Source organism: Acromyrmex echinatior, chromosome 13 (genome assembly GCF_024713525.1).
Source record: "Acromyrmex echinatior isolate Ae372 chromosome 13, ASM2471352v2, whole genome shotgun sequence".
In the NCBI taxonomy this organism is placed as follows: domain Eukaryota; kingdom Metazoa; phylum Arthropoda; class Insecta; order Hymenoptera; family Formicidae; genus Acromyrmex; species Acromyrmex echinatior.
The window spans coordinates 5,805,360-5,831,238 of NC_141864.1; the positions used below are offsets into that span (position 1 = coordinate 5,805,360).

At 31.3% G+C, this 25,879-nt stretch overlaps 1 protein-coding gene and 1 long non-coding RNA gene across 9 annotated transcripts in view; one reads left to right on the forward strand and one right to left on the reverse strand.

Annotated features, from left to right (window-relative positions):
* LOC105150882 (uncharacterized) overlaps positions 1 to 13,296 on the reverse strand; it is a 121,083-nt gene extending 107,787 nt beyond the window's left edge. For 3 of the 6 annotated variants that reach the window (XM_011064254.2, XM_011064250.2, XM_087412897.1), the window contains exon 1: positions 13,021 to 13,296. The gene's annotated coding sequence lies outside the window, so the exon portion shown is untranslated. Of the gene's footprint in view, positions 1 to 12,403 lie in introns of all 6 variants that reach the window. The other 3 variants (XM_011064255.2, XM_011064248.2, XM_011064249.2) reach the window with 2 other exon arrangements.
* Positions 1 to 25,879, forward strand: part of LOC147907548 (uncharacterized) — a 217,463-nt gene that overhangs the window by 139,420 nt on the left and 52,164 nt on the right. The gene's annotated exons all lie outside the window — the stretch shown is intronic.

Consider the following 25,879-nt stretch of genomic DNA (forward strand, 5'->3'; position numbering starts at 1 on the left):
TTTCAGCTAAAATAGAATACGAACGGACTAAAGATACTCTATATATATATATATATATATATATATATATATATATATGTAGTTTTAATTTTTCCTTGTAAACAAAATTAAATTGTAATGCCAATCTTTAATTAAGCTAAAATTGTTTAAAATTTCCCTTAAAAATTTATAATTACATTGTGCTAATACATTAGCATTTGATAGTGATTATTATTTGACAGATCTTTTTTTATTTGATTTAAATTAATATTATTGTTTCAAGAACTGTATTATACTAGTGATTATAATCTAGTGCTTATAATCCATGAATGCATTATTCTGAAAAAGCAATCCTGAGGCACACAGGTCCCGCATGGCATTCCGCTCATAAATTATGCTTAAAGCAAAGATTCATGCTGTAAATGCAAAATACCAATATCCCAGGGAATCCGAGGAAAGTTACGTATATGGCGCGATAGCGAAGTTATGTCTTGTTAAGACACGCTACAATGTTAACGCGATTGATGTGTTCTTAACGAAACGGGCCGTCGAGCGAGTTTAAGAAACTTTAAATAAGTTTGGAAGTCGAGATGCGTAGATGGAGTTACGTTAGATTGAAGAAAATTTAGTGCCTACTATATAAGCACGGCGTTAACTACAACTTAGTCATCCCATCTTTCAAGGAGTTTGAATTAAATTAATTAGTGAATTACATGCGTAACGTTAAGATCGACTAACATATAACAGACACACAATTTTCAGTTTATTTATATATCCACAGAATATTTTAAGCCTTTCAGGGATCGTTCTTATTAGGTAGTAGATGAAGTTTTTTAAATATTATTAAAAAAGTCCATCAGCAATCAATATCCAATATTATTGCAGCAAAGGTTGCGCTGCGATCAATGTCAAGTGTGAAAAGGTTAAAGGAACACGAGTTGCACTTTGGAGAAAAGTTTCTTTTTCAAACTAAAGAAAGAAAATGTTCAATTTATTTGCAGGCATTCTTTAGCGGAAATGGATAATTAAATTTGCTTCACAATTCATTTTTAATTGTTGCAATTGTAAGCTATCTAGCAACAATACAGTATAGAAAACACAAGAAATATATATCTCTCGGATGTGTACAATATTTAATTATTTTAGTTTTTAATGCAGCTGAAATTCATGCCTCGTGGCATAAAAATTTAATTTGATAGCATATGTACGAAATTATAAAAATTATTTTCTCGAATTTTTCAATTCTTTACACACATACATACAGAATATTTTTTAACGTAATTAAATACTTACTAATTAAAAACATACTAATTAAAACACATTTAATGAAACATACATAAAAATAGTAAAAATGTTGCTTCAAAATTATTCTGAGCTTGATTATTCAAATTTTTATATAAGTTCATGAATGAGTTTTATTTATATAAATTTTTTAATGAGTCTTTAAATGAAATAATTTTTTTTCAGGTGTCTGAATTATACAAGGTGTCCTATTTTAAATAATGCATTAAGATTTCTCGAAAACTATGATAGATACGAAAAAATATTTCAAACAAAAGTTGTATGATTTGGAGGGAGACATAAGAGAAGATACCATTGATTTGATCGTAGGTGGCGTCGCCAAGGTTACGTCAAGGTCACATCGATTTTTTTAAATGGAATACTTTATTTTTGATGACAGAATCTAATAGCTGATGTTAAGAGCTTTTCAAAACACTGTAATAAAGTTATTTTTCATTACATACTTTTCAAATTACAAGGCTTGAAAACCACCGATATTAGCATTACATATAATGCCGACATTACATATTTGTCGGCATTACCGACATTAGAATTTCTACATGGTGGTGTGTAGATGCGATCTGTGCGCCACATTAGTTAATTATCTACATAATTTACATAGATGACACTTTCTTATGTTCCTCTCGGAACTTTCGTTTGAAACATTTTTCCATACCTACCATAGTTTTCGATAGATCTTAATGCATTATTTAAAATGGGGCACTCTATATAATCATTATATAGGACAAATTTTTTTTAAAATAAAATATACAAAAATCAATTATTTTACGATGTTCATGCTTGTATGTATATATATATTTCTTATATTTATTAGATATATATATATATATATATATATATATATCTAATAAATATAAGATTGTAATATAAAAATATTTAATCTTTTTTATCTTATTTATACATAAATAAGAATATATTTGTGAGAAATGATTTTATATAAGGTAGACACAATATTATTTCTAAAGCCATATTTAATTCTTCAAAAATCCATGGAATAATTTTATTTAAAAAAAATTCAGACGAAATCTTGACGATAATGTTGCAAAAATATCACACAGACGTAGATGTCTTTATAAAGGAAAAACTATTTCTCATTAATTAAAGCTTTATCATCGTACCTATATAGTATCCATCTGTCTTTCGTTTAGTACAAAAACATGTCTAATCTATTTCTTCTGTCATCATAGTATATTCTACATTAATGAATACTATCTGTTTGAAATGGGACATGTCGCTGAGCAGACATTTAACATTATTAGCCAGTTGCATCGCATTCAGTTTTTCCCAGCTCTAACGATCACGTTCCGCAAATGTTAGTGAAATAGCTTTTTCTGCAATTATCAGTAAATAATTCATACGCAAAGACGTTGCTATTTCACGGAACTTTATGATCGTTTTATCTTTCATCGTGCCGCAAAGACAAAGAACGTTTACGAAGGAAAAGCGATAGCGTCCTCCGTCCTTCGTGTTAAATTATACTTATCCTGCAGAGTCAATACGTATTACATTCACGGAAAATCATCTGACAAACACAATTTTCTATGGTTTCTATGAATGCTATAATGTTTGTAATTCGTACACACATGTGTACGCAAGAACATGCATGCAGATATAAATATGTACTTTATCAAAATATATTAAATAAGATCCAATATAAAGTGATTAAATTATGCAATTAAATATGTAATTTAATTATATAATTATTCTGTTTATAATAGCATACGAAATTATGTAATTATATAATAATATAAAGATAATTAGTTATAGTTGTAGACATATGCTTATCTATTTAGCTGAGTCGGTTACTCATTCTAAATAATTTTTGCACAATTTAATTACACAGTAATTCCTCATGATATATGAAGGAAGAAGACGAGAGTGAAAGAAAGAGATACACTTCTCTTATGAATATCAGATAAATGATGCGGTAACGATTGCGGCTTCTTTTGCCCTCCAGAGCTTTTTTTTTTATTAATTAATAATTATATTAAGTACATGTATTATAGTAGATTATATTAGATGGTATTTGGGAATTATGCATCTAATTAGGCACGTTGTTTCTAGCTATAATTTAATCTTGATCCACACGTAGCGAACTGCTTGCATTAATCCAGCTTTGACATGTTTGTAAGGGCTCATGTAAATTCCCTGTGGCATAGTTACTTATATGTGCATGTATTATCTCACTGTGTGCCTTAACGGACATTACCCCAAGGTATAATAAAATCTCTCCCACACACCCACCCATCTTTCTCTCTCTCTCTCTTTCTCTGTATCTTTCACGGCTATATTATATACCGTACGCGCTTAAAAATATGCTACATTTCAAGTTTTTTTTTTATGTCTTCTGCTTAATATAATAACTCTATGAAGTTTAAATTTTGAAGTCATGAGAAACGCCGGTCCTTACGCTCATAAATTTAAATATTCTCGACGATACTATTTCAAATCTTAATAAAATATCAAGCCATGAATTATTCCCGCGGTAAAATTTTGAGTGAATGATAAAGAGATTATATGTCGTGCGCTACATCAATGATCCTGCGACGAGTAATGTCAAGAATACGATTGAGATATCAAGAGAAGGAATTATTTGAATTATTATTAACAACAGATTTCCTTCGTATCTACAAAGAAAACGCACTTGTAGATAATTATAAAAATATAGAATTATAGAGATAATGGAAAACTGCATAAAAAGTTCTGTCTCCAAGTATAAGCTTTTCCATGCTTCTGAAAATTTCACTGGAAAATGAACCAACATACAGCTAAAATTACGTGCATCCAGTTATGCACTGGCTTTTACTACTGAAATTTTCAGAAACCCGCAAAGACGTGTATCTCGGAAAAGCAAAACTTCCTCATGACACATACACACGCGCGTCTATATTTTAGTTTGCAGATAGTTTTCTAGTAAATAAATATTTCTCTGCGCGAAATCAGTTAATCATGATTTCATAACCCGATCCATTCATCTAATTTGATTCCGTTTTTAAAGTTTTATGTTTTAGCTATAGCCACTTTATGATAAACGTTTATTTCTTGCATTTTTCAACGTCAATATTCTCCGAGAGACATTGAAAATGGATGTATGCTAATGGATTGTGAACCCTTTACAATTTTTCTCGCAAGTGCAGCGAAGTCTATGTAAAAAGCATCCTCGTAAAGGAAATGTCAAAAGTACAATGCCAAAAAAAAAATGAAATAGCAACTTTTATAAAGATAATGGCCAAAGTTTCTTTTCCTTTATTTGAAAAAACTCGAGTTCTTTGCGCAAGTTTGATATATCTTAGAAACATTCTTCGAAGCTACGTTTATGCAAAGTAAAATGCATGTCGCCCTCTATTCACTGACTTTGTATTTTGAATTACATAACAAATCTTGTATAATATGAAGAAAAATTCTGTACATATGTTTCTGCAGATCTTTTTTATTTCAAGAGGAATTATTCAACATAGAATTATAATATTTAGTGTGAAAATGCAGATATTCTGTACAAGTACATACATTCATATAAATGACACGGAACATATTCAAATATGTATTTTGTTCATTTTTAGTCATTCCAATTTTCGTTAAGTTTCTTTTGCAAATTCAATGGCAGATCGTAAATAATGTGCATCGGACGTTACATTATCTGTTTATACGACTTCAAGCGTATCTAAATATTTGCAGAGCATCAATTATTATCCTTCGAAACAGGAATAATTACACCACGCGTTATGGGTCGCGAAAACCGAGAATAATCTCACCGTTACGTTGGTGAAACAACGTACCGAAGTAACAGCACGACAAGGTAAAAAGGAAGGAGGAAAAAACAAGATCAACGGTAGTTTGCTTGAATCGAGTTCACCGGATTAACGAGCGACGTGGTTGCCTTCGCAAAGATAATATGCGCGGTCAAAGCCTCCGCGCACAAAAGTCGTCCGGATCGATCCGCGATGTTTTAATCAAGCGCACCGTAAAAACACAAGCGAGAGCGCTCCGCCTTGTTGCGATGTCGTAGCGAATCACTTATTGCTGGTGAGATCCTCTTGGGGTCGTCTTACGTAAATCACATTAAAGTTAGACTTTGTCTTCTTCTGGCCTCAAAGATCGCTTCATACGCGCGCACGCGCATTCGGTTAAAAGTTAGTTTAAACACCTCGCGAGAGTAATCCTGCTGCACGTAAGGGAAATCCACGAGCGTGAAACGCGTAAAAACTCATCGGTACGTAACCGGAAAACCAGCTTATCGCTTTCGCAACGCCTTAGAGAACTTGCGTGCTGGCGCCTTATAACTCTTTGTCTCCCGATGGCACAATCAAGAAACTACATCTAACAGGATGAATCCTAATTGCTCTGTAAAAGTTTCGCGAACTTAATTTCAGTTCCTTAAATTAATTAAGTTTTTTCTCAGCAATTTTTTTATGATATGGCGTCATACCGAGAAAGCATTGCGATATATCTTTTCTGATTCTTATTAGTCTTTAAAATTTATTTATTATTATTATTTTAGATATATCTTTTATTACAAAGCAGGAATTCCAAAAAAAAAATGGCCAAAATTGACTTCAAATTAACATTTTAAAAGTAAACTAATTCCATTGTCTTTGATACATGTGAAAGAGAAAAACAATATTTATGATGCTGGAAAGTACAGAAAAAAAATTAAAAACAATAAAATATATCCTACAAAATATGTAATGACATACATGACACTGTTCCAGTTTTTTCCTTATTTCTGTATGATCAGACTTGTATAAATTCTGATATATATATTATGCTTAGTTGTAAATGCATTTTACATACAGACACATCTATTTCTATTTTTTTAAATCATTCTTTGTCTTACTAGGATTAATGACGAAAACATATTTATAGATTTATTTTGATTATTTAAAATTATTTTTTGTTTTTATTTTATTTTCTTTTTTGTATTTTTTATCTATTTCTGTTTTTTTGAATATTTTTTGGGTGTACAAAACGCATTTGCAAATAAATGTAAATATACACACACACACACACACACACACACACACACACACACACTTTTATATATATATATTATATATATATATATAAAATATATATATATATATCAGAATTTACATAAATCTGATCGTACAGAAATAAAGAAAATTGAAATATAATGTCATGTAGGCATTACATATTATTTATATTATGATATTTTATTCATTTTAGAAATTTTCTCTGCTTTTTTGACATTATAAATTTTATTTTTTTTTTTTCATATATATTAACAAACATCGTGAAATTGATTTTTTAAATATCGATTCAGTGCGAATTTTGATCATTTTTGCTTCCCTCCTTTCGAATTTTAAATACAGTTCTTAATTTTTGATTGATGTTTTAAATTTTTTTCAGTACAAAAAAAAATAAAATAAAACGAATGAGAAATATAGAAACATACTTCTAAAGAAATTCTTTATGAAAACTACTGTTCCTGTTTTCTCTAAGATTGAATTTACCATGTAATTATAATATAATTATGTAATTGATGGTTATTTTTTACATTTTTTAAATATTTTTTTTAATGCTATTTGATAAAAATCTGATATTTTTCCTGACATTTGAATACGCTTGGTAAGATCTACTCTTGTATGAAATGTTTTTCTAAAACGGGCGTTAAGAAAGCTCCGCGCTATTTTAAAGCACAAAGTAGAGGAAATATGTTGCTCGCTAAGACTGCCGAGTAAAACAGCGCAAGTTGTGTGTTCTCAAACAGCATACCTTTCCTTTGTGCACCGGATGGGAAAGAAAAGAAGTGGTGGGCAATGCCTTTTGTACCGCAAAAAATTCATAGAAGTTGCCATTGTTGTTAGACTTGACTCACGCCCTTTGCGAGTTTTTACGTGGAAAGTTCGGTCGTATGCAGTGAAAGCATTACAGCACACACTGTGTGACGTGATCCTCAATAAAGATGATACACGTTATTGCACGTCATCCAACTGGATCATACATTTATGTTGAACGCAATGCGAATCCAACCCCACGGTCGTAAAGCATAATAAATAAAAATGATATGTGGGCGAGTCGGATTTTCCGGAAAAATTTATACATGCAGAAAGTTGCAAGACTCACACCTTTACAACGCCATGCATACTTCGCGCAAATAGAGTCAATTTTTTTCTTCGCAGAAATGTAATGAGAAATTTTTTATTAGATTTTAACGCATATTCAATCTTATATTTAATTAACAAATAAAAAATCTGTGCAGAATATGCAAACCAGGAAGAAGTGATATAATGGCGAACTGCTTATAACATAAGTATGAAAAAGAAATGTTATATGTTTAAACATAATAACGAAATGAAATAGCGAATGAAAATGAATGCGTATATTGGACGAAAGCATATCTTTTCTTTATATTCTCTTTGATAAAACGAATATATATGCCGCTAGAGAGGGCACATTTTTCTAGTTCTACAAGACCGGCGTAATTGAATTTCCTCAAGGATGTCCAAGACATTGTATGCGCTTGCCTCATTTAGACATTCGCCGCCACTTATCTTAATAACGCCGCAAGGAAGCACGATGGAGGTCATTTGCTTATCAGAAAAAGTAGTTGAAGAATGAAAGTACAAAAGTACGAATAATATTCGCGGGGCCGCATCGTTTTGCATTCTCGGTGTACAATTTATGAGCAACCGGGGATAAACTACATATTAGCGCGCGTCGTATTTTCCAGTAAATTTCTGGGTATCCAACAAAGAGGAAACGATGTGCATTTCAAGGCGAGTCAGCGCAATTCTCCGCATGAAAGACGAAAACCAATTGCGTGGTTGCTCGACTCGTGCATTATGACGTTGTTTGGAATGGCGATAACGCCGATATTGCTCCGCACTGCGCGCATTACGATACGTAGAATGTAGGCTGATATATCTTTACGGTGGACGAAATCCAAGATTGCGATTGCAAGCCGTGCTCGCACGCAGCCGACGTAACGAGGGGATGAATCGACTCGATTGTCGTAACCCCGACTATTTTGCGATGGTGGCGATACCGTCGTACTTACATCCCTTAGTTCTTGTCCCTGAACGTGCCAAGATCACTGGAAACACGAATGTTCGAATTTGAATAAAAATGGTAAAGTACGCTAAAAGGGAATCGAGAACATTTGAATGGAAATAACAAAGTGAGACGTTGAACGTAGTTTCCTCGAAAAATGAAAATTTAAGTGAATAGTGTGAGTTGGCATGTTAAAATTGCTGACTTGCATCATATCTGCAGCAACTTTACTTTTTGATTGTCATCTATGCGTTCTGCAATGACACTTAGTAACATGGTTGATCTTTCTTCTACGTCCCATTCGCCATTTAAAATAAAATATTTTACAAGTTGAACGTTTCTAAAAAAAATAAAATAATACTTCAGGCGATTTGATGTCTCATATTTTATACATTTCTTTCTATTCGATATCCATATTCCGATCAAATTTAAATAATCGACCTACACTGAGAAAAAAGTATATCCAAATAGCACAGCAATGCTTGCAAAGCACTAAAAATACGATTATACACGCCTTTTTAGCACTTTGTTAACGCTTTGTAAGCACTGTGTGTTAATTGGGTATATTGTATTTGTAATTATAATGCATGATAAAATAATTATGGTTAGAAATATCATTTTTATAGTTATTATTGCTGTAATGTTAGTAACAATAATCTTATATATAGTTACAACATTTTATAGTATAATTTACTATATGCAAATATGATTTATATGTAAGATAATCATACAATTAGTTGAATGAATACAATTGTGATCATTATGATCATAAGAGTTCAGATTACTATAATTCATAAATAATTACAAATTTATGGTTGTCCCAAAAAATGACTACAAATTATAGTTAAATTATGGTTATTTCAACGATTTTTTCCTCTTAGTATACGTGGATTATTTTTCTTACCATATATTTACTAATTTTCTAGCGCTCGCGAATTAATGACGTTTCTCGAACTGTATGACATCGAAAAGCACATTAACCTATGCTGGTAAAATCCGATTTTGCCGTGATTCGTGAACAACCTCTTGAATTAATTGACGGAAGGATTCCAGGATGCAGCGTATGGTAATGGAACAAACGCGTATTATTAAGGAAATGCGCACGAAGGAAATTACTTTGATAAAAGGAAAGGGATGAACAGGTAACAGCAGAGCCATGTTCTATCATTCCTTTGGGATTACGTAAACAACCCTTATGCCAACGCCAACACGCGCACTCGAATTGGACACACCCTGTTCTCTCACTCTATGGTATCGCCCGAAATTTCGGACGTCGAACATTTGTACGTTGCGTAGATACCTACGTGCGCGAGCAAATAAGGTGCCCGCGGGGGAGCGCTGCCAAATTTACGACCCCGTAATTTTGCGTTCGTGAATGTGCACCATTTCGTCATATGAAATCGAGCTTTAACCACGCTGATACTGGGAACGTACGTTATCCATCACATACGCAAGAAATTAATTAACGAAAGAAATTAATTAATTTTTAGCATAAAAATTCATACTTTTAATTAAATTAATTTAAATTTTTTACGAAGATTTTTAAAACTCATGGGTAATGAAACGTACTTGCTCGATAAGTCATTAAGTTTAACTCGGAGCTTTATCCCTTTTTTATATCTTTGAATTATTTATGTTACGGAAAAGACAGAACGAAATTTTGACTTTTAATTTAATTTACTTTAAAGTTCACGTCTTGAATTAGATGTGCGCCACAAGCTAGTAACAATACATCCCCGGAACTTCATTGTTTGATCATACATGTACGTCCTAGGGATAGCTTGATGAAGTCCTTTATCCGATATGCGAGAACGGTAATGTTCAGCGCAAAACCATTTTCATTGTCACCAAATGAGACTGGGGTCTCTGAATAATGGTCAGACTAACGCCTCGCCATCGTCATCAACGCGTTGTCTGCCATGAAACGGCGAGAATTCGGAACAATGGAATAGGACGGAAGTCCTACGACCTGAACAAAACGGAGCCACTTGTTACGCGTAATGCGATAGAAATTGTTTCCTCGACGTTGCCGTGCACGCTCGCATGAATCTCACGTCGCGATCGATATGCGCTTATTCTCGTGCAATCGCCTGTGGTAAGGTCGAAAGACCTAAAAGGAAGCTCCTGTCATGGTAATTGATGGACAAACGTTCGACTCCGGGATACCGCGTATTGACTATCCGAGCATCCTCAAAGCGCACTCAGGCTATTGCACAATAAAGAGAACTAGTTTTGCTGCAATGCAAATGTAAGCTTCATTTTCGAAATCTACGTGTCGGACAAATACGCACGTCTTTCCAACTAATGTAATAAATCGATATAGTAATTGAAAAACCATGAGAAATACTTCTTTGAGAATTTTTCGAGAACTGAATGTTGAAGAGATGAATTATAAGAGATGAATTATACGTCATATAAAGCATGTATGTATGATAAAGTATTTTTCTTGCATATTCTACTACTGTAAAATGTAAATAAATATATACGCGTGTTTTTAACTAACGTAATAAACAAAGAGTAGCTGCAAAATTTTAAGAAATATTGTTTCGCATGAGAATTCTTTGAAGACTAAATTTTGAAGAGAGAGATTATAATATATTATCATGAGGTATACATAACAAAGTGCAATATTTTATCACGATTTTCTTTTTTGCATGTTCTACTACTGCAAAATTCTAATGAACAAATACACGTATTTTCAACTAATGGAATAAACATAGTAACTTCAAGAAATGTTTCTTTTTTTCATGAGAATTCTTCGTGAGACTAAATTTTGAAAAGAAAGATTATGATATGTCATATGAATGATAAAGTATTTTATCATAATTTTCTTGCATGTTCTACTATTATAAAGTATACCAAATATACGTGTTCCAACTAATATAATAAACAAATGGTAAAATTAAAAAAGACTTTTTTTCTATGAAAATGTTTTGAAGTCTAAATTTTGAAAAGAAAAATTACGATACGCCATTACGGGATATAACAAAGTATTTTACCAGGATTGTTGCATATTCTACTACTGCAAAAGAGGTGAGGCACGGTCGATATATGCATGGCACAACGGTGGTTTGAAAAATTCACAGGAGACATGACATCGAAAAAGAAGGGAAACACCGGAAATACTTAGTAATCTGTGTAGACTGTTATCACTAAGAGAATAAAATACCTATTTATCTGTAAGAAGTTAACAGAAAATGTAGATTTCTTTTATATGTATATAGGAACAGTTAATTTCGTTTAAGAAACTGTTGCTGCGCTTCAATTTTTCTGCAGAAGAGCAAATTAATCGTGAATTTAGAATTTTTATGTTTCATGTTACATATACATTTTAAATTGCATATTTTTATTTACTTTTTCATTTAACATATTTTATTTTACTTTTTATTAAATTTTCACGAGAAGCGATTTTCTGAAACTCGTGCACAAAAAATTTGCATTTGTCAATGTCTTTATTATAGATATTTCCTTATGTCAATTTCAAAGTGCAATTTGTCAATTATGAACTTTATGATAAACTTCATTGCATATTATATTAACTTGGAATATTTTCAAAGAAGACACAAAAGTTATTTTTAGTCTTCTTCGCGAATTTTATGAAAATGTATCGAATCTCATTTTTATTTTCTAAGAAAATATTTTTTTTATACCACATCTTATAAGTTGATTTATGCCGCTCAATTATAAAAGTAATAACTAACTCATATTTGTCCGATAACTGTAACACAAAACTCATTGCAAACCGCGACCAAACTTCCCTCGTTGGTGTTACAAATTGTCGTTGTTAAAACTATGAAACTTTAACACACAAGCACCATTTTGCGCCGTGAACCGTGATTTCAGTAATTATAACTATACATTTAAACTTCATTGTTGCTACGATAGAGAGAGGTATCCTTGACGTCGCAAGGGAAATAAGTCTACTACGCACAAGTATAGTTTTATAGGTCGTGACTCGATCAATAAATCAAGAAACAAAAGATGGATCGTAAATCTTTTAATACCTATCTTATATCGTGCTGCTTTTCGACAAGTGCTATTGAATTTTCAAAGATTGCACCTAAATGAAGATTACATACAGGCGGAAGAAACAATTGAATTCAACACCTACCTAACTAACAATTTCGCGTCACGTTTAATTAAGTTTACGTCACAGAATTTCAGTCTTCTACAATGTGAAACTTGTACGTTGCCACCAACAACTGACGCGTACAACCGAGGTTCTAGTTCGTATGCTAGTTTAACAGGTGTCCAACTTACGCGCGTCGTCTCCCCCGTGAACAAGCGGGCACCTTCGAACGGCGGAGCTTTCGCAAAAGGCGAATCTTCCACGGAGAAGATTTCTCGAGCAAGTTGTACGAGTATCCAAACTTCCGGCAAATTCGAGAAATTCGCCACCGAATTCCACCACCCGCGTCTTTCACTTCACTTTTCCTCTCGACATTCCCAAGAATGTGAAAAAAAAAACGAAGGTGCTCACTTGTTCACTGGTAGTCCCTCAACTCCTTCGGGATTTCCGGAGCTGCTTCCGGTACTTTTCGGATGTCGGATTAACTGATCGCGAACCAGACGGAACAACCGCGAACAGGACTCACTCCGACATGATTCATGTATAAATTATAACTCGCGTATTACAACTCAACTGATCGCACGACTGAGCCACTGATCTCACGACAGTAACGAATGTTATCTCTCACGTGACGTTATCGTAATACGTCTCTGACTGACCTGGATTTTCGGAGAGGATTCCCCTTCCTAGCTGACGAACGCGCGGGAACCGAGGCTCATGTCAAAAGTCAGTCGAGCGACGAGCAGCGAACCCGGCGGAGAACCGACTCTCTACGATGGGACCTCGCGATCCTCTGGGCTTCGGCCGCGCTCTGTGGCGTTGCGCGTACCTCAAGCTATGCGTATATCCAACATCGGGGAGGAGGAAACCCTGACGACGCCGACTCCAGCGTCGCGGCGCACCTGCGCGCCTTGCTGGTAAACGCGCGCTAGCGAACCCGGGCCCACCGTCAACCGGGACACCCGGAGCTTCTGTTCCAGCAACCCTCCCTCTGTTCCAGCAGCCCCTCCGGTCTTGCTGCGTTTCGACCGTCTTCCGGCGACAATAAAGTCGATGACTGGCCACCTGACGATTCTCTTGGCATTGGTCCAGCATAGATTCAAGCTTGTTGCCAGTTTGGTAAAGGTGTTAAAGGTGTTAAATTCTCGGAAGAAAATAATGGAAGGATACGATAAAAAAAAATTATAAAAGCTTCTGAAAATTTTTACTACAATGAACAGAAATAAGAGAGAGAGAAAGATAAGAAATTGCTTATTAATATTTTAATACCGTGCAAATTATTGAAAGCCATTTTACAATAGATAGAGTTTGGAAAGTTACTTTATAAGTTACTTATAAGTTACTTTTTAGGTTACCTTATATGCGTTTGTTATAGAAATTGAATACAAAAAATAATATAAAATTGGAGCAAATGATAAAGTATAATATAAAAAAATATAATATCTGAACTTACTGTATTCAATTTTTATAATAAAAAATGACTTGTGATTAACTTGTAAAGTAATTTTCTAATTCTGAATATGGGTATATTTTATTTTATAATATAGGTATATTTTTACTTGATATACGTACATTGCAAAAATATATAAATAAATATGCAAAAGTTTTATATATATATAAATTATGAATAAATACTTATATGTATTTAAAAATGATGTATAAAAATATATAAATATATGTAGTAAAATATATAAATATTCGCGTGTTTAGCTTTATTAAAATTTTCAATAAACTTTATTATCAAAAAGAGAAAAAATTGAGAGAGCATTGAAATAATTTCTTTATTTGAAACATGCAGTACAAATATAATACTTCTCCGACAAATAATTTCAATTAGAGCATTTAGGTTCTTAATATCTTTTAAGGCTGCTTTTCCAATTAACAATTAACATTTTGTTGAAAATACAATATCATTTGAATAAGATTGTTTAAAGACGTATTGTTTATTCAGTTGGTATTTAGAGACGGTTTCACCACCTGAGTTTGCTCTTTACTTTAACATTGCGGTGAATATAACGCTATATATATGTATTATGTCGTTAATCTTCCAACCATAATATCTCTATATAATTCTACAATTTTGTAACCATAAAACATTAAAATTAGAATTTCGTGGAGAGAGAAGACTTTAATTGTAAAACCATTATAATCACAAAGTATATAGTAAAAGTTGAACTTTTCGAAATGACATTTTACGAAATGACGTGAGAGAGTACTTGTATACAAAATATCTTTGCCTTATTTTATTTTACTGCTTAATATTACCGGGAATTTCGCGCGAAATTTGTGTCGCGCTTGCTCAATTTACTCGCATCGTGAAAATCTCGTGACTCGGAAGTCATCTTGAGAGACGTTAACTAAATCTTGAATATTAAAATACTTCTCTCGTAATAAGTACTTTTAGTTATAACTAGAAAAATGCGAATTTATCGTGAATGTTGCGTGATTATAAATATATTTAGAATTCCATTAATTTCTGTTAATGTTTGCAAAAAATGTGCCGCACTATTAGAATGTTTATTAAAACATTGAATATAACAAATATGAAATCTATTAAATACAAATTAGAAATTAAATACCTATAATGGTCGAAGCTAGATTTAATATTTAATAATTCAACGTGAGATATATTAAATATCAAATAAATAATGGCATTAATACATATTTAATGTGTCAATAATGGTATTAATACATATTTAATGTGTCAATAATGTCAACTTAAAAAAAGTACTCAAGTAGATACTTGTAATATCCCTCGACTTATAACTCCGATAGATTGAAATCGATGAGATCGTTGAATCATTCATTCATTTTGTTCTATTAAGAATCTTGTATTAACTTATAAAAAGGTTTTCTTTATGTGAAAAAACGAGTGGAAATTTATATCACTCGAATATCCTATGAATTTAATTCGAGAGAGATTGTCGTTACCCTTCTTGGGATATGTGTGTATATCTCCCGCTCTTTTATAAAATGTATATATGTATACAGTATGTATTCTGTTCACATCTGTACGTGCAAACGTTCAATGATACATTGAATGTCGCGCGTATTGAACGGCGAGTAAAGAATAGATTTCCAGCTATACATAATATACTGCATCGTGCGACAAATGGCACAAGTGACCCGTCAGCGATATATATATATATATATATATATATATATATATATATACATCGCTTCTATATTATTGGCAAATACGAAATTTTCAACGAGAGTTTCTAATGTTTGTCTCATATGCAGCAATTATAAAACCACATCTGAATTACAAATATTCAGCATTTAATTTTTTTAAACTTACTGAACTAAATAAATATAATTAAATTATTATAAATTGATCAATATATCGATAGAGAATTAACAGAAAATTGAATTCATATTGTCCTAATAAATAATGAATATAATTAATTACGGTAGAACTTTTGTGTAATTTTTTAATGAAAAGAGCAAATATTTTTTAATTCTTCTGTAAAAATGTTTCTACATTATATTTATAGAATTGTACATTTGTTTTATACCTATAAAACATTTGCACAGACATCAATTCTTGTGAACATCGATCGAGTTAAGCGTTTTAATTTTGTGGAATATAAATTGCATTTTATAATAGCTTAACAATGCAATTTATTATAATGTTCCAGATGTATCAAATAATTTAAGCATCTGAAAAAAGAACACATTGTTTAATGATTATAATATAATTTGCATAAAGTAATTTGTGATTATCAAATAACATTTATTGGATTATCCGTAATAATAATCTGTGTATCGCTACAGAGGGAGTGTGTGTTTTCAGATGTTCCAGTTTTAATGAATCGATCGATGCAAAATTTTCATGTTAATAGATGCATTGGATCAAATGGTTCATAACGAAAGTTAAATCCGTGAAACCGATCTCATCCGTTTTATGTGCTCTATACGTCGCATACAATGGCTTCAGCAGAGAAAGCAGCTTTGCAACTGCTGTAAAATTCTTCAGTATGATTGGTGTATCCATTTAGATCCAGTGAGACTACTAAGGGCAAGACTAATCGCATTAAAGAATTTTACAACTGTTGCAAAATTGCTTTCTCTGTTGAACGTAACCAATGATCCGTAATATTTTAAATTTTTAAAAAATCATATTATGGCTGACATTTCATCTTTTAGATGCACTATAATGTTATATAACTTCGTATCATTTGTCATTTAGACGTATTCCTTTTTTGTATTTATTCACGAATGTTTATCTCATGATAGCATAAATCTATTACAAGATTATTACAAACAGAAATTTTATATTATAATATATATATATATATATATATATATATTATATATATATATATAATAATTAGTATCTTAAACAGTTCAGTGTATAGACAAGCTCTATCCAAGGATATTATGTGACGCAAACTTAATTGTATACTTTGGCAATGAAGTCTTAAATTAAATTTTTCCTAAGAGTTACAGTCTACGTAAAAATATTTGAAGGACAACATTTCATCGGAAAATATCCAGTTTAATATAAACTCTTCAATTTATTATCTAATAGCTTCGTAGAAATCGATTAGCTTCGTAGAAATCGATTATCGAAACCATCAGTAAAAATATTTTGATAAAAATAATACGATAACAGATAGACAGTTTTTTAAAATTTAACCTTTAATATCTGTAATTAAAGCTTTACTTTATCTGGCAGCTTTGGAAAACTCTGTGTCAAATTAATTCAGATTACACTGCTGACATATCAGATGTGTCGAAGAATTAATGCCCTACATTCACAGGATGACCGTGACTAAACTGTTAGTCGTAAACATATCGGTTAGCGTCATTAATGCCCAACGCGTGTACGCACATGCGTTTGCCGTAGCAACTTCAGTATAATCGACATCGAGCGCAAGGAAAGAGCCGAAGGGCGAAGAGGGTGAACGAGCAACAACGAGCGCCACCGGCAACTGGGTCAATACTGCCACTCCTGTTCTACATTCGCTTCCACCTCTAGCCACTTCGCTTTCTTTTACCTCGTCGAATGCCAAAGTATAGTTACGATAATGATTAAGTAAGAGTACGATAATGATGCGTGTGAAATTATACGACGAACTAAAATTTGTGTCACTGGAGATTGAGGATTACGAATTAAAGGTAGGAATTTAATCAATCTAAATAAAATGGATTACGATTAAAATTATTTGGCTAATCGAATTCTAATCTTTAATTTGCAATCTTTAATCTTCAACGTGTAGTGTAATACGAACTCAAGCGTATTTATCGCGAATTTTGAACAGGATTTATTATTAGAAATACTTGTTGCTGGAACAAAAATTAGAATTATTAAACGTACTTTTGCAGTCAAAATTAATTCTTTAATTGTAATAATTAAAATCACTCTTTCATAATATTCATTATATGATAGATATAATTAGAGACAAAAATACGATTACGATGATCTTCGATTTATTATTTTCGTATCAATATATATCATGAAATGTAATATATAATATGTTATAAACTGATGTTATAAGTTACAAAGAGAAGCTTAATGAATTATTTATGTAATTTTTATTAAATTTTATGGTATATTTTATGATATATTTTTCAACTGATAGTCATATACAAGGTTTGTAGCTAAAAGGTTTAAGAAAGAGGATATGAGAGAAGAAATGATGTTAGAAATTTAAACGTTGAAAGCGGACTAGCAGCCGCATGTATCACGCATGATGTAGTGTAATATTTTATATTTCAACTCATAAAAGACGATATCCTACGCGAGCGAAATGTAAAACATCACAATAAATCATATATGATTATACATGACTCTGCACGTCTGTCTACTTTCAATAATATCATATCATCGAAATATTGAATAGTAAACAATTTGTATAAAGCAAATATTTTTGGATAGGAAATTTTGATAATTTTTTTTTTAATTGGGAACAAATTGTTAGAGAATATTTAGAAGCATGAGAAAAATGGAAGCAAACATAAAATAGAGCGATTCTAAATTTTAAAAATATTAAGATTTAATAAATATTTATTTGAACAGTTCTAAGTAAATATTTACAAAATGTAAACATATTATATTTATTTTTTTATACAAAAATTAATTTGATTAATTATAATTTTTTTAGTAAATATTTATATACTAGTAATGTTTACTTATTGTTAGTACTATTCAAAGAAATATGTATTAAGATTAAATAATTTTTGTTTAGTGTACGATTAGACAAAAGTAAACTTGCGAATGTAATGAACTTCTGCTTCTCATATTTCTCGACATATTTGAGGAAATAGGATCTAAAAAGGGTTACGCAATTAAAATAATTGTATAAGAAACGTTGGAAAAGAAACGAAACAACAGTAAACTTCTTTCGAATTGTCGGCTTAAAATCTCAGCATCTCACGGCGAAATTGCGGTAGTCGTCGAGAGGAAACTGACGCTCCTCCATCATGGACAGGATGCACGTAATACTTTCTCAGGGTGTGTAATCCAGGCGCCGCGACGATGAAAAACGGAAAAGCCGCGGGTGTAAAGGGATTGCAAGAAAGGGTGAGACGCCGCCGGCGTCTCTTGGATAAAATTCAAGGAAGAGGAAGCGTAAGTGACTAGCCAAGCGAGACTTTCGTGTTATATTGTCTTCGGGTTCTTAGCTACGTGAAGGAAACCGCGGTATTCCGCTTCCGGTCTTCGGCCACGATATTCGACATGTTTTGATGCTTTTGACTGTTTATTGCAGTGAAACGAGAAATTTTGTTCCGATGTATCTATGCCTCATTGAGGACCGAGTGACCTAAAAACGTCGAAGCTGAATTTAAAGCGTTATACGGATGACAGAACTTCTCGAAAAGCAAAAATGATAGTAGAAATGATGAGATTTATTTTAAACGTTTATGAACCATAATAGAAATGATTCTTCATTGCATTCCAATATTTTGATCATTAATCATAGTTTATGATAAAAGAAATTTCAATATTTCAATTATAAATTTCAGTTGCTTTACGCTTTTCATACAAAATTTCTTTTTTGTATACATTGTGCATTATCATGCTCAAATGTCGACGCATTTATAAGTAACTCCACAACTATTCAACACAAATGACTGTTCTTTTTATATCTTCTTAAAAGCACGTTATTTGCGTTTAAGTACTTATCCAACGGAAAGCAGACAAATTCCGTTACTTGCTGTTAATGCAGTGCAAGAGGATTTCTTGAAAGCGACGAGTAATCTTTATCACCTTACCCATGTCGCCGCTTCTTTTTTTTCTAGTTGCTAACGGATTACCTAGAGCTTCTATGAGAAATGTGAATAAGTGACTCGCCATGAATAAATATTTATGGAAGACAAATTTGAGTTGCACTCGCTTACTAATTAATATTACTTGGTCGCAATTATATTTTAACATTTAACGACCTGTGCGTTTGAAAGAAAAGCGGGTTTTACCTAAATAAAAAAAAAAAAAACAATGGGAAATTTATTTTTGTACGCTAACATATTTTTTCATAGTCTTTTTCAACTGGTTAAATATTGGTATCGAACATGAAATATTGAAACTGTTTATTCAATAAAATATGGCACAACATTTTCCACGTCCCAAATTATATTGCTGTTGGAAAAATTATTCTTTCCAATTTATGTATTTTTAAAAGTTGTCGAGTTTAATTGTTCGATTTTGTTTAACAAACACAAGAAAATGACCCAATATTATCGTTAAATCTATAAATATAAAATTCTATAAATACAGAAACGATTTTCTTTTTTAAAATGTTACAATTCTCTTTTTAAAAATATACTGGTTGTAAAATTAATAAGAAGTTCTTTTAATATTTATAAATGACTGAAACTCAACTAAGCCGCATAAATTTCTAATAAGGATTGTTAGTCTTTATTAGAAACTTTATTTTTTATCCTTAATGCGAAAAATAGATAGAGCATATTTCCAAAGCATATTTTTAAATAATTTGAAGTAACAGATATTCTCCGTTGTTTTTTATTTCGACGTATCGGGAAACCGAAAATGACAAGATGAAGAATCCATCTATCTCGACGCTTTAAAACTGGAACGCTCGTGGTATCGAGAGGGCGGACCAAGTTTCGAAACTTGATGCGACGTGAGACGTTGAACAAACTTCTTTAAGGTTTCGTTCTTGCGTGCAACACGAATATATATAAAGATATCAGATTTCTGCATGAAGTATAGACGGGCACTTTGCAATACACGAAGTCAACGCACGCCCAGCTAGGTTACGAAAAACGCGATGCGTGATGCACGTGAAATTCTTTTAATTCATATTCCCGCCGTGATTATGAAATCGCGTCATCTGATATGTCGGTCGAATCGTTAAATGCATGACTTTACACGGCCTACAACCGCAAAAAATTACGGAGCTGCGTTCTATCCGGAATAGTCGCTCCATGCAATTTTACGTCGTTGAAAACGCGAAACACGACAAAGCTTGTTGCATGAGAAATGAATAAATCTTCTTTCTTAATGAAGCATTCGCATTATTAATCACCTCGCCGCTTGCGAATCGAAAGCGATCGATTACATACATTGAATCCGCCGTAAAATGTTTTTACCTTACGCGGAACTTTGCATCCGTGAAACTTAACTTTAATTGTTAAATAATTACACGGTGTTACAATAATTACATGGCGCGGAGTAACATTATAGCGGCAAAATTGCAACAGTGAAACGTGATAAGCACCGTAAACTCGATCGTGTAATTCGATACGTTCGACGTCAAAAATTCGAGCAACAAATGCTTTCACGAAAATTACCGAGGGATAAATGAAAATGTTGACGGGTAATTACATTTGGGAATTAAAGGTCACGTAATGAAAGAGAGATTGGTATTATCTTTTTTTGTTATTTCCCAAAACGTGCATCAAGTAGTAAAATATATGTTGCGCAAACATTGTTATACAGTAATCTCGTTTAAACAAAAGAAATTGATCTATTAATCGGAATTCAAATTTATAATCGCCAATTTTTTATCGGATGGTTACTGCAGATGTCTTTATTAACAAATCGAATTATAATTCTGTGATTTTACGGTAAATTTGATTTATGAGAAATAAATGTCACATTGAATTTTATTTCATTCGTTATCGATGTCCGTTATCAATGGAAAATATAAGGGAATTCTCTTTCATCCAATTTGGGGTACATATACTGTACAATATGCTGTTAATGAGTGAATTACTTTTTTATTTTTTAAATCTTTAATATACATAATAGGTAGAATTTTTTAAATGTAAGATTTAGAATCTATTTCATAAAAATATAAACAGATTTTTGATAAAGATTTGTTATATACCTCTTTAATAATATTAGGAAATAATTATGTATTGTTAAAATAAGAAAATAATATCTTGACTTTGAATGAAAATATAAGTTGTTTAATGAAAATATAAATTGCTACTGTTCGACATTAATTCTATTTTAAACTGTTATCTCATTAACTGCAAAATAATGAACATTGATATGGATTACTTAAAAGAAAACTTGTCCATTATTGATGACTAAAAATGTGAATGACAAGAAGTCTTCGAGGTTACTTAATATTGCACACTTCAGATCTATAAGAATATTCAATTACTAACTAGTCATATGATACTCGACATATTCTCTTTGTAATATATGATTTGCATAATATTTTATAGGTCAAATAGAAACGATGGATTTCCATCAAATGGAAATAGAAGCGATTTATTAATAATGTTTATTAATTCAAAAGATTCATTTTGCGTTTCTTGATTATAAGATTACTTCTTTTCCATTATAAAAGCTCTTTTTATTTAGATCGAGCACATCACCTTTTGCCCCGGTTACAAAATCATTCCTTTTCTAAAGTCAGCGAAATCGCATCTCGAATCTTATCTATTGCAGTCAGCGCATCTCGAATCTTATCTATTGCCGAAAGCTGAAATACAGGATTTCATAAAATATCATCTCTATCGTATTTTCGTTCTCGAAATGTTAGAACACTTCTTGAAAGCTAAGTCTGCATTCTTGATAGAGATTTTATAGCCGGAGATGCCAGACAATAGTGTACTTATTATAATAATATATCAAAAATTTTTGTTTTGGTGATGATAGTTGAATAATTTTTGCTTTGGTGATGATAATTGAATAATTTATTGCTTTAATGAACATTTTACAATTGATAAATTAATATACTTATATGTATATAAGCAACAAATATAGTATAACATTTGTAAGTTATATAAACATGCAAAATTTATTTTCGCGAATTAAAAATGATTCAGAACTATAGCGTGAAAATTAAATATTAATCTTTCCTCTCATACATATATATGTTCAAATAGACGAGCGAAATTAAGATATTCGTAAATATTGACAACGCACGTTAACTACTGATATTTATCAATATTCTACGAATATTTGATATGTTATGAAATTATTGCACGCAGTTCTCGAACACACACACACACACACAGTGGCCTCTCAATTCTCTCACAAAATTAAAATCTACAGAATTTAATCTTGGACTTTCGCGTGTTAAAGCAATCGTTAATCGATATAAGTAACCACCGTTATTAAATGGTCTCTTGAGAAATAAAATGTTATCTCGCGAAAGATAATTTAAAAGAACTACGTGAATCAATAATTATTCTTTAAGATAAAAATAATTTTATACTTTTATATGATTTATGGTTATTTTTTTTTATAATAATTGCATGTTTTATTCTCTTAATGCAAAATATTCTTTAAATTTTTAAAACATAAATTATCGGATTTAAATTTATAGAGAATTTAAAAATAATTTATTAATGGTTATTATTTTTGTGAGACAGAGAAATATGCTACAAATGATTTATGGATTACAAGTTATTTTAGATGCGGCGTATTTAACATAATATCAAAGAAATATGATGAGTCATATCTTAAGTTATTTAAATCTAGAATGCAAGACTAGTCCGAGACATCGAAGTAAAGCTCGAGTCAGTTACAATCGTCCGCGGAATAAATCTTCGTTATACGAAGTCTTTTGAAGCAAGCTTATCTCTTCCTTAAGTCTATTCTGGCTTCCACTTGCATATTTCTCACATCCGTGAATACAGGGAAATTTTAGAAGCCCCGGAAAGTTTTTAAGTTACGGAGTGTCATGAACAGTAAGGTATACTCGAATAAAAGGAAATGCAATACGTGAAGAGTTTACTGCGCGCGAATCTCTTTTATGAATCTAAATGTGCATAAATATGAAAAAATGTTAAAGTGTCTATGTCCTCTTTAATGTATTAACTATTTAAGAAATATGAAATGCTGATATATAAAGCTGTAAAATATTTTCTTGCGATAAAGAAGTTTATGCAATGTATATATTTTCTTTTTTTCTAATGGGGGCAAGTATTTGAAATGTTTTGCATAATGAAAATTCAGTGATTTTTATTTCTTCTTTTATTCTTTCAATTGTAATTATATTCTGAAAGGGGATTTTTTTTTATTTTGAGCAATGGATAAGTTTGTAAATAATTTCTACATAGCACATAATATTATTCCATTGTTAGAGAAGAATGCGCGTTTTAGATAAAAATAATTGCAATTATCCCGATAAATTATGCATAACTTGTGGTGATAAAGTAAAGAAACTGGTGATAATAACATTATACAACTAAAGAGATCCGTTAGTAAGAAAATATCAAAGTTAACATAAAAATGATCGTTAAAGCATTATATGCGAAATAATAAATTCCCAATATTAAATACAAAATGTGCTAATATTACTAGCCAGCAAAATGTAATATAAAAATGTTTCTTTTTGCGAAATAAGCCAGTATTACTAACCAACACAATGTAATATAATCATTTTTCGTGTATTTAAGTACGTAATTTCTTGAAATTATTTTAACGTAAATTGCGGAAACTTTCGGACATATGTATACAAATATGCACGCATGGAAGTAAAATATTCTACGAAGTTATGAAAGATATTGCAAGCCAGATTTATAATAGTTACTTACAACTTGCCACGAGAGTTTATCCGCGGTAATTTTTTAAGTGCACTTTAGCTTTATGTATATACTCTCACATCTTAAAATACTGTTTGCTTATAAGTATGAGAAGTTGCTGAATATATAAAGTAAGCTTAAAGGTTTATTGCACTTTTGTAATTATAATTATAGAAATTAGACTGTCAACATCTCAAGGCGAAAAATGAGATAAAATATTTGAAATAAATATTTCTAAATTGAAAAAAATGTCTTATAAAATTTTAGTTTTCGAATATTTATGTTTATATATTTATTTAATTACATCTAAAATATATGATTTAATTTAATCACATTTATATAAAATCCAAAATAGTTTACTGCAGAAAATGCTAAATAAAACCACTGGCAGTATATAGGTAAGATAAAACTTTGTATTATCTTTCACTTTATGTTAATTTTATGTGCTTGTATTTTACGTTTATCTCAATCTTTTGCTTTATTTCTCTTATATACATCTATCTACATATAATAGATTTTTTACAACAAACATTTTTTATTGATTATATTAGGTGTTGGAATTAATTCGTAGCGTTTTACAAGTGATGGGAAGTACTTTCATTAATGTATTTTTTAATGCTCATGTGAAATAAATAACATTCTTTCATTAAAAAACGCTACGAATTAATTCCAACACCTAATAATTTTATCGATTATGCTGAAAATATAAAGAAAGATTTTTTTAGTGCTTTCTTAATTGCATTACGTATAAAAAAATTTATTTACTTATACATTCGGATATAAAGAGCAATACGTTTAGATTTTAAAATTTAAAATCAGACATAAGTTTTTTCCTATATCATAAGGATTTATGTTTTTTTAAGCTAAAGAACACTTAACTGAATATATTACTAGTTAGAACCGAAGTATATGTATAATATATGAGAGGTGTCGTAAGGACGCGTTGCGGACTTATGTCCTAAAGCGTCATGTTGCTTAAAGGTTCTTAAGCCTTGCGTTTTGTTGTCAATATCATCGTGAGGATGGAGGGATCATGTTCACTGAGTAGGTTATCCGAGCCCAGTGACAAAACATAGGACAATGCTTCAACGTGATGCCTGCATTTCGCAAGTATCATTAATTGCTTGTTAAATTATGTTACACAAAGTCTGCCTAAATACCCATATTGTAGCGATGCTTTTCATAAATGAAAAGAGAAGAAAGTGGAAATAAAAAATTAGTTTATTAACCACACATACACACACACACACACACACGCGCGCGCGCGCGCGCGCAATAAAAACATTACAACACTTGTAAAAATTTATCTTAAATATTTATTTTTAATTTTTATCCTTTTTCATTTTTTTGATAATAGTAGTATTTTGATAATATTTCAGTATATTTTGATAACAAGTCAATCGTTACGTGGCTTTAGTATTTATTTTTGTGTTATATAGCGTGCCGCTGTGTACTCAAACTTGCGGTATCATTTGCACAGTCGACAACTATTATTACTCGGCAACACTCAAAGCAGGTAGAGATGCGAGATTGCTTCGCTTAACAATTTCTCGAAATGTGATC